Here is a 9346-nt window from a genome sequence, read left to right as displayed (position 1 = left end):
CCATTTGCAACTTTCCCAGCCAGTTTCTGACAAGTCACAAGAGAAAGTTGGATTTGGTTAATGACCATGTGGTTAACTTAACAACCGTAGTGATTCAGGGGTGAAATCCAGCAGGTTCTGGAGAACTGGTAATGGAAATTTTGAGTAGTTTGGAGAACCAGCAAATACCACCTCTGGCTGATCCCAGAGTGGGTTGGGAATGGGGATTTTGCAGTATCCTTCCCCCTGGAGTGGAGTGGAAATGGAGATTTTGCAATATCCTTTCCCAGCCCCGCCCATAGAACCGGTGGTAAAAAAAAATGAATTTCACCACTGCAGTGATTCACTTATTAACCATAGCATTTGCCAAGGAGGCCACAGAAAATAAAAATGTATTACACTGCAAATAATGTCATGTTCACATCAGAAAACATACCAGTTGCTGTTCTATGTCTGTATCTAGTAATGAGACCTGGGATGAGGGGAAAGAAATTGGAGAAACACTGCTCTAAATGATTAACAATGCTATCAGGTCTGTGTTTATAATGGGTGCTTCAGTGGTGGGATACATGTATGGGCATACCCGTACCTGCTGGGAGCACCAGGTACCGTTCCGGTATGGTGCTCAAGAGGGCCCACCCGCTCTCCTTACCTGTATTTCAGCCGATCAGGTCTTCCGCACAATCGCACTGAGCGTACGGCGCCTGCGCAACCCTCCGCCGAGCAGCTGGAGCATCACGGAGCATCACGGGCGGTAAGTACATATGCACATCTATATAATTTACAAATTATATATACAGGTAGTCCTTGACTTAACAATTGTTCATTTAGTGACCATTTGAAGTTATAACACCACTGAAAAAGTGACTTATTACCATTTTTTATACAGCCATTGCAGCATCCCCACGATCAAGTGATTTACATTTGGATGCTTGAAACCTGACTCATATCTATGACGGTTGCAGTGTCCCGAGGTCATGTGATCCCCTTCTGCAATCTTCTGAAAAGCAAACCAATGGGGAAGCCAGATTCATTAACAACCGTGTGATTAATTTAACAGCACTGGTTCACTTAACAACTCTGGCAAGAAAAGTGGCAAAACTCATTATATTTCTCACTTAGCAACATACATTTTGGGTTCAGTTGTGGTTATAAGTCAAGGGCTACCTGTAAAGTGAATGAAAGAAATTGTAAGAAAACTGGTATACAACTATGACATGGAAATTCTGACTCTGTAAACGTAGCTATGCTACAACTTTCTTTGATGACCCCCTAATAGGAGTTGTAAATCAGCCACATCTAGATCTTGGTATCTCTATTAAGGGGAAGGAAAAGAAATATGAAACAATTTTCACATTCTGTATACAACTACACTTTTAACAATTCTCTCTGAAAGGTATGTGTGCAAAGATCTCTGAGTTACTATTCATAGCAGCAAAAAATGCATTATATCCAGATGAAGAGAAATATAATTCTGTGGCAGCAAGCCAATAATGTTATTAGAACAGCTTTTATATGTTCTTGATCACACATGTATTTAAACATGAATCTATACCAGATTTGAAGGCAAACAGTAGAAGTTATAAACTCTAGGATATAGGTTGAAAATTACCGATAATTTATATTCATTTAATTATACTGAGGCTTGGAAACAGTAAAAGAGGGAAGTCCTTGAGACTTTTTTTAAATCACTTCACCATTATTTTTGTTTATTATGTACTTTTTAAATATCTCGGAGGAGTGAAAGGAAAAGTGGAGTAATGTAATTGAAAAATAAATCTACATCTTTCACTTTCTCCCTATGTGTTTCGTTTTTCAACTTACTTTTGCAGCTATAATGTCGGGGTTATTTTTCTAAGTTTACTTTTTCTGGAGGATGAAAACTAGAAAATTGACACCTTTGCTACATATTTACAATATTCAATATATATATTTATTTATATAAATTTGTTTGCCGCCCATCTTACAACAAGGTAACTCCTGGTTGTGGCTTACAATGTAGGTAGTTATATCTTTCTTCTGCCTATTGGGGTCATAACTGCATCCATCAGAAGCTAAAGTGAATTAAAATGTTACCTAAGCTTAATTTTTACTATATACTGGTATATCTTCCTCAGATTCTTTCCCTGAATGAATTATTTTTGGCTACTTAAGCATCATAAGCCCATGCTTCCAAAAGTTCAATGTGGCAATGCCTTAACTGTAATAATTATCATGGATTTCACATAATCTTTCTAGAAATAGAATGATACTTGTTTCCCTTAAATTTATTTCAGCAGACATTTTCATGAAGTAAAACAGATATAGGCAGAACTACAGTAAGTACACTTATGTGATATACCGTAGATTTGTCAATTATTTCTGATTTCCAATTGTGTTTGGAATATTTGCATGAATTCATCTCAGATTCAGAAAATTAGCTCTTAAATTCGGAATATGCTCAGAGGTACCCTATCTTTAACTCAAGACACATATTAATACAAAGTGTGCATTGTTCATTTGCTTATTACAAGGTGATATGTAAATCCACTCCTCGTGGTTTATAAATGATTTATAAAATAGAACGGTTGGCTCAACTAAAACCAAACAAACTGCAATATATAACTTACTATAATATGCGAACTCAGCCATCTGTGGCTTTGACAACAAAATTAGCTGAACATTGGATCCATGTACATGCCTTTTGTACCCAATTCTGATTAATGGATCTTGAACTTGTAATAAAATGAAGTGAAATGAAACAAATCTGGCAAGTCTGAAATCTTTATTCATCTCGTGAAGCATTTCATGAATTTTATAACGTAATAAATAAATTAGTCTTTATATTTATCTTAACCTGCGATGGCCTTGTTAAGATAAATTACATGATGATTAGTAGTAATTATAGCTTTATTAGAGGCAACTTAAGCCTGTACTTTGCTTCATTAAAATAAAACGTAGAGTTAATAAATGATTTATGTTTACATTCACAAGAATGAAAACATTTCACTTGCAGTATATTAAACCATTATCAAGATCAGAATCATGCAATGGTTTTCCCTGTGACCACCCATGGAAGCAAAAGTTGGACTTTGAAGATAATTTATGGATTTGAAGTTTGGTGTTGGAGAAAACTCCTGATAATGCCAAGCACAGCCAGAAAAATAAACAAATGCCTCCCAGGAAAAAAAATGATCCAGAATTCCTACTCAAGACATAAATAATTCTGTTTCAGACACATTATGGAAAGACCCAGCTCTCTGGAGAATGTTCTATTGCTGGGAAAGATGGAACGAAATAAGATGATCAGTAAGAAGAAGGAATGGGTTACAATGGTGATGGAACATCCTTCAAAGACCTGAAAAACCTGGTTACACAATTGTCCTGGAGAACATCTTATCTATGTTGTCATTAACAGTTGATGTCAACTTGACAGGACATAAATTAATCATTAATTGCACCTTTCACAGACTGGGCATACATGCTTGTGAAAGCCATGCAGAAAAATATGCATTCATTGCACATGCTGCATTCAAAACCAGATATGAAGAGTCTTCCTCAGACTCCTTTTTCAACCTATCTTGAGCAAAACAATTGCTGCAAGAAAGAAGAATGGGGAACTGAAACTTTAAAAATGCAATTTCACTTTCTTTAGAGAAGAGAAAATGTAGATTGTTAACTGTAAGCTTACTATTAATACACCAGTATGACTTTCTTGTGAAATAAAAGCAGAACTCAAGAGCCAGAACAGGGGAAGAAAGAAGGAACAATGGAAAAAAGTGATTAATGATTTCTGATAGAAATGAATGGCCTGCACAAAGAAGAGACACAGAAATGAACTCTTTCATTGAATGCACTGCATTAGGATGAAGCCAGCACCCAAAATAATAGAAAAGGAAGATTACTGTCCTTTTGGATGTTGAAGTCACCACTCCAATGCATGGCCTGCACAAAGAGATACAGAAAGGAAGGCTTTAATTGCTTGCATTACTATATTAAGGATGAAACAAGCACACAAAGCAATAAAACAGCTACTTACATAGGAAAGATGACTGTCCTAGCGGTCATACTCTGTTGCCTCTTCATCCTGTTAAATAATACGAACTGCAGAAGAAATAAAACAATATTGGACTCGATTGTGGTTGTAAGCTGAGGACTACAGGTAACAGAAGGGACCTCTGCTTTCAACCAACAATGTACAGTCTTTTCAGGAAGGATGTCCCCCAACAAACAGGAAAGATATAGTTTTTCATCTAAGAAGTTAGATCAAGAATGAATGTCATAGGTAGATTCACAGAGCAATACAGATTTATTTTTTCTGAAATTTATTCCTCAGCTCAAAAAACAGGAATATATGAATTAGGTTCAGTACTTAGGACAGACCAAGTAGCTATTCAAGAGTTAGTGGTGTCATGGTTAGAAGCAATGGTAAAGCAAGATATGGACTTAAAACCAGTAATATTTGGTTGGGCATTTTAAAGGGAATACAATGCATATTTAATTTTACACATGTTAACAGCTGCTGGAATTGCGTTTGCACAACAGTGGAAAAACAAAGATATGAAAATGAATAAATATTAGAATGTGCAGGAAGGAATACATTGACAATTAAAATCAAGAAGGCTTTGAATACTTTTTCACATGAGATTTGTTTTATCAATTGCTAACTAACAGAAACAGAAATTAGAAATCTAAAAGTATGAAAGAAAACACCAATTATGTAAGGAAAGGTCACTAAAATGTATAAGGAAATATTATTAGTACTTGATCATTATTAATGTACTGCGGGACATTACACACCCACACACACATACTATGACAATGCTAGGAAAAAACCAAAAAATAACAATTTCCCCCCAGAAGAGACAAAACCAGTTTTTTCCCCTAACCCTAAGGACAGGAAAGACAAAGCCACTGGAATAAAAACCATCAAGGCATTGTGGGAAATTATAAAGGGCAGTGCCAGGAAGCTCACAGAATCAGCAACCACCTCACAATTACCTAAACAACCAGGTATCACACAGAAACACACAAAATCTGGCAAAGCTGCCTTGCACCAACCTGGCCTGCCCATAGAAAAGCAGCCACTTTGAGACACATAAACCATGCACCAACCTGCACACTTAAAAGCAACATATTGCATCACAAATAAAACATTTGCAAAAAGGAATAACATTTCTTGTAATAAACATATTCTATAAACAATAAATAAATAAAAATTCCCTAAAAATACTTTAAAAAAAGATATTCTATAAATAAAAAAAATCCTTAAAAACCATTTAAAAATATTCCATACACAATAATTTAAAATAAAACCAGTTAAAAGTATTCTACACACAATAAATTAAAATAAACCATTTTAAAAAATTCTATACTCAATACTGTTAAATAAAACGATTTTAAAAAATTCTATACACAATACATTTAAAAGTATTGAGTATAGAATTTTTAAAAATGGTTTATTTTAATTTATTGTTGATAGAATCTTTTTAAAATAGTCTAAGACAATTTAAAAAAAAGATTCTATCAACAATGAATTAAAATAAACCATTTTTGAAAATTCTATACTCAATACTTTTAAATAAAACAATTTTAAATTACACAAATTACACAATAAATAAAATATTCTTTAAAAAAAACATTAAAAGCATAAAACAAAAAAATACCGGGTCACTTACCAGCAGGCAGAATCAGCAGCTTTCCAATGCGATGGATGCTGCAGGGAGCAGGCAGGCGAAGAGGTAGCAGGTAAGCTGGACTGAAGGGACAAGGGACAACCGGCTCAGCTAAATATCTGATATGCAGGATGTATTTTCACTATTACAAATTGAACATAATTAAAGCATAGTGATTAATCACAAAAACAATATGTAATTTTATATTGTGAAATATGTATTTCTAACTACAAATAAATGAAATTTTGTCTTGAAGCATGATGTAGCATGGGTAACAGTCTTAATATAACAATAGTAAACTGCATTGCTACATTTTGTGACAGTATGCGCAATGTGAAATAGCAGAGCATTGTTTGGCGCATCCAACTCGTTGCACAGTTGCACAAAATGTGGTGAAACTCACTTAACAACACTCTTGCTTAGCAACCAAAATTTTGGGCTCAATTGTGGTCATAAGTTCTCTTTCTTTTTCTTTCTTTCTTTCTTTCTTTCTTTCTTTCTTTCTTTCTTTCTTTCTTTTTCTTTCTTTCTTTCTTTCTTTCATCTCACTCTCCCACTTTCTTTTTTGTTCTTTCTTCCTTTTTCTTTTTTTTCTTGTTTCTTCTTTTCTTTCTCTCTCTCTCTTTCTCTTTCTGCCTCTCACTCTGTGTCTCTCGCTCTCTCTCCCTCCCTCCCTCTCTGTCTCTATCTGTCATTCTCTCTGTGTGTCTGTCTGTCTCTCTGTATCACTCTGTCTCTCTCCTCCCTCCCCCATCTCTGTCACTCTGTGTGTGTGTTTCTCACTCACTCTGTGTGTGTGTGTCCCTCTCTCTGTCTGTCTCTCCCTCTCCCTGTCCGTGTGTGTGTGTGTCACTCTGTGTGTGTATGTGTCTGTCTGTCTGTCTCTCACTCACTCAATCACTCACTCTGTGTGTGTGTGTCTGGGTGTGTGTCTGGGTGTGTGTGTGTCTGTCTGTCTGTCTGTCTCTCCCTTCCTCCCTCCCCCTCTCTGTCTCTCTCTCTCTCTCTCACTCTCTCTCACTCACACACACAGACAAATATACTGTGGTCACCTTGTTGAGTGTTCCAATCACATTTGAAACACTCAACAACTGACCTGCATTTATGATTTTTTGCAGCATTCTGCAGTCATAGGACCAAAATATATGGTTAAAAATACTTGGCAGCAGCATTTTCCCTGGGGGGCTCCACAAAACATCCCAAGACCGATGCCACCACATCTCCCCTCTTCAGGGACAGATCCTCTTCAGAAAGACAAGGCCCCGCTGGTCTCCCTAGCGTTCTTCATCTTCCGGCCGCAGCCCCACACCATAGAACACATAGGCGTGCGCACGCCCCACGCAATTACAGCCCAGAGCAGGAACAAAACTTCTCTCCCAACTGGCACTTCTTCCCGCGGAGGGCTTTGGAGGGAAGCTTCTGCAGAAGCCCAGGCAAGTGAGAACAAGTTCCCGCCACTAACGAAGACTCCGAGGCTGTAATTGTGCAGGGGCGGTGCGCACGCCTATGTTTTTCATGGTGTGGAGCCTTGCCGAGGCTCTGCGCGGCTGGCAATGATTCCGGCGCCCATCTGGGAAGACGAGGCAGGGTCCCCCCGCGGATGAGCTCCAGAGTCATCACCGGCCACCCAGATCCTTGGTGCAGCTCCACACTGTGGAAAACATAGGCGCGCGCACATACCCCATACAATTATAGCCTAAGAGACTTTGTAACGGTGGGAACTTGTTCTCACTCACCCGGGCTTCTGCAGAAGCTTCCCCCCGAAGCCCTCCGAGAAAGGAAGGGCCAGTTGGGAGAGGGGCTTTGGTCCTGCTCCGGGCTGTAATTGTGTGGGGCGTGCACACTCCTACATTTTCCACGGCGTGGGGCCACGGCTGGAAGGCGAGGAATGCGAAGGGGACCAGTGGGGCCTCGTCCTTCTGAAGAGGACCTGTTCCGAAGAGGGCAGATGTGGTGGCATCAGTCTTGTGATGTTCTGCGGAGCCCCCCAGGGTAAAACGCCATGGAGGATGGCTTTTTAACCAGGCAGCTGTCAGAGAGAAGAGGGCAGCGTGTGCCCATGTCTTAGGTGACCCCTGTGAAAGGGTCATTCGACCCCCAAAGGGGTTGTGACCCACAGGTTGAGAAACACTGGGTTATTGCCTTAAATCTATCTGATCACCCATATTCTGCTTTGTCAGTAGAGATATTATACCAGCGATGGCGAACCTTTTTTGGCTCGCGTGCCAGAAGTGGGGGGAGCGCAGGGGGGTCGTGTGTGGGCGTGCCGCACCCATAATGCAACGCGCAACCCCCCCAGTGCGCATGCATGCACAACGCGCAACCCCCCCATTTTTACATGCTTTTTTCGCCCTCTCCAGGCTCCAGAGGCTTTATAGGAACCTGGGGAGGGCGAAAAGAGCCTCCCCCACCGCCCCGGAGGCTTCAGGGACTGTCCGGAGGCTTCCCTGAAGCCTTCGGAACGCTTAAAACCACCCTCCGAGCAAACCGGAAGTGACTTCTGGTTTGCTCGGAGGGTCATTTTAAGCACTCCGAAGGCGTCAGGGAAGCCTCCGGACGGTCCCTGAAGCCTTCGGAACGCTTAAAACGACCCTCCGAGCAACCCGGAAGTCACTTCCGGTTTGCTCGGAGAGTGGTTTTAAGCGTTCCGAAGGCTTCAGGGAAGCCTCCGGACAGTCCCTGAAGCCTCCGGAAGGCCTCCGGGGGGGCGGGGGAGGCTCTTTTTGCCCTCCCCAGGCTCCTAAATAAGCCTCTGGAGCCTGGGGAGGGCGAAAAATGGCTTTTAAAAAGATGAAGTCAGCTGGCCAGCGCGCCCATGCGCGCTGGCCAGCTGACAGGGCAGCGCCTCGCGTGCCCTGACAAATGGCTCCGCGTGCCACTTGTGGCACGTGTGCCATAGGTTCGCCATCACGGTATTATACCATAAAAAGCTTCCATAAAAGGCTCTCTAATGCACTTTCACGGATTCTGAGAAGAACAAAATACTACTGTTACATACATTACATACTACTGTAATGCCTTGCCAAATATCCAAACTGTTGTTTAGTTGATTGACTCAATGTTTTAGATTACTGTTGCCAATCTAAAATTCTTATCTTGTGTACTGTCTCTTTGTTAGATCAGGGTAATGAGAGGACAGACTCAGGTTCAAGGCAACAACAGCTCTTTATTCACAGACAAGTATGTACAATCCAGCAACTGTTAGGTCTGACAGCTCTCCTTTTATAGGGAGCTGTCAGACCTCTCAACCAATCAGATTGAACCTCTGTTCCCGCCTAAACAGAGGACTGGAGTGGAAACCACAGCAGCCTGTGTGGATATCTAACACTCTTGATTATGAAACAGTAAATATCTGGGATCCATTATTATATGGTATTTCTTCCATAAACAGAGTGGAATTCAGGGTGCTGTCTGAGGAATTCTGGGAGTTGAAGTCCACACTTCTTAAAGTTGCTAAGCTTGGAAAACACTGCCTTAGATGATCTGTATCTACATGGAGATACAACACTAAAGTGTAGTCTGCACACATAAGTGTAGTGCAGTGACGTGCGGTGAGGTTTATGGCTGGTGAGGCTGGTGACGTCATCAGGAAGGCGGGGAATGGGACCACGTGTGCTGGAGGCTGAGGCTGCCTCAGCCTCCAGCACACGTGATCCCATTCCCCGCCTTCCTGAGCGCGCTCCGCCGGCTCGCGCTCCGCGATCCCCAACAGC

At 40.8% G+C, this 9346-nt stretch overlaps 1 long non-coding RNA gene across 1 annotated transcript; it reads right to left on the bottom strand.

Moving 5' to 3' along the window:
- Window positions 1–2757: 2757 nt before the first annotated feature.
- Window positions 2758–6906, bottom strand: LOC309382040. The gene is made up of 3 exons (XR_014173617.1): window positions 5637–6906; window positions 3998–4062; window positions 2758–3903 (listed from the first exon to the last, which is right to left on the bottom strand). It is a non-coding gene; the product is annotated as an uncharacterized lncRNA (long non-coding RNA).
- Between the last annotated feature and the right edge of the window lie 2440 nt (window positions 6907–9346).

This window comes from Natrix helvetica (assembly GCF_964273705.1).
Source record: "Natrix helvetica genome assembly, chromosome: Z".
Classification (NCBI taxonomy): domain Eukaryota; kingdom Metazoa; phylum Chordata; class Lepidosauria; order Squamata; family Natricidae; genus Natrix; species Natrix helvetica.
The sequence above is the reverse complement of the archived record's forward strand: the minus strand, read 5'-3'. Positions and strand labels throughout refer to the sequence as shown.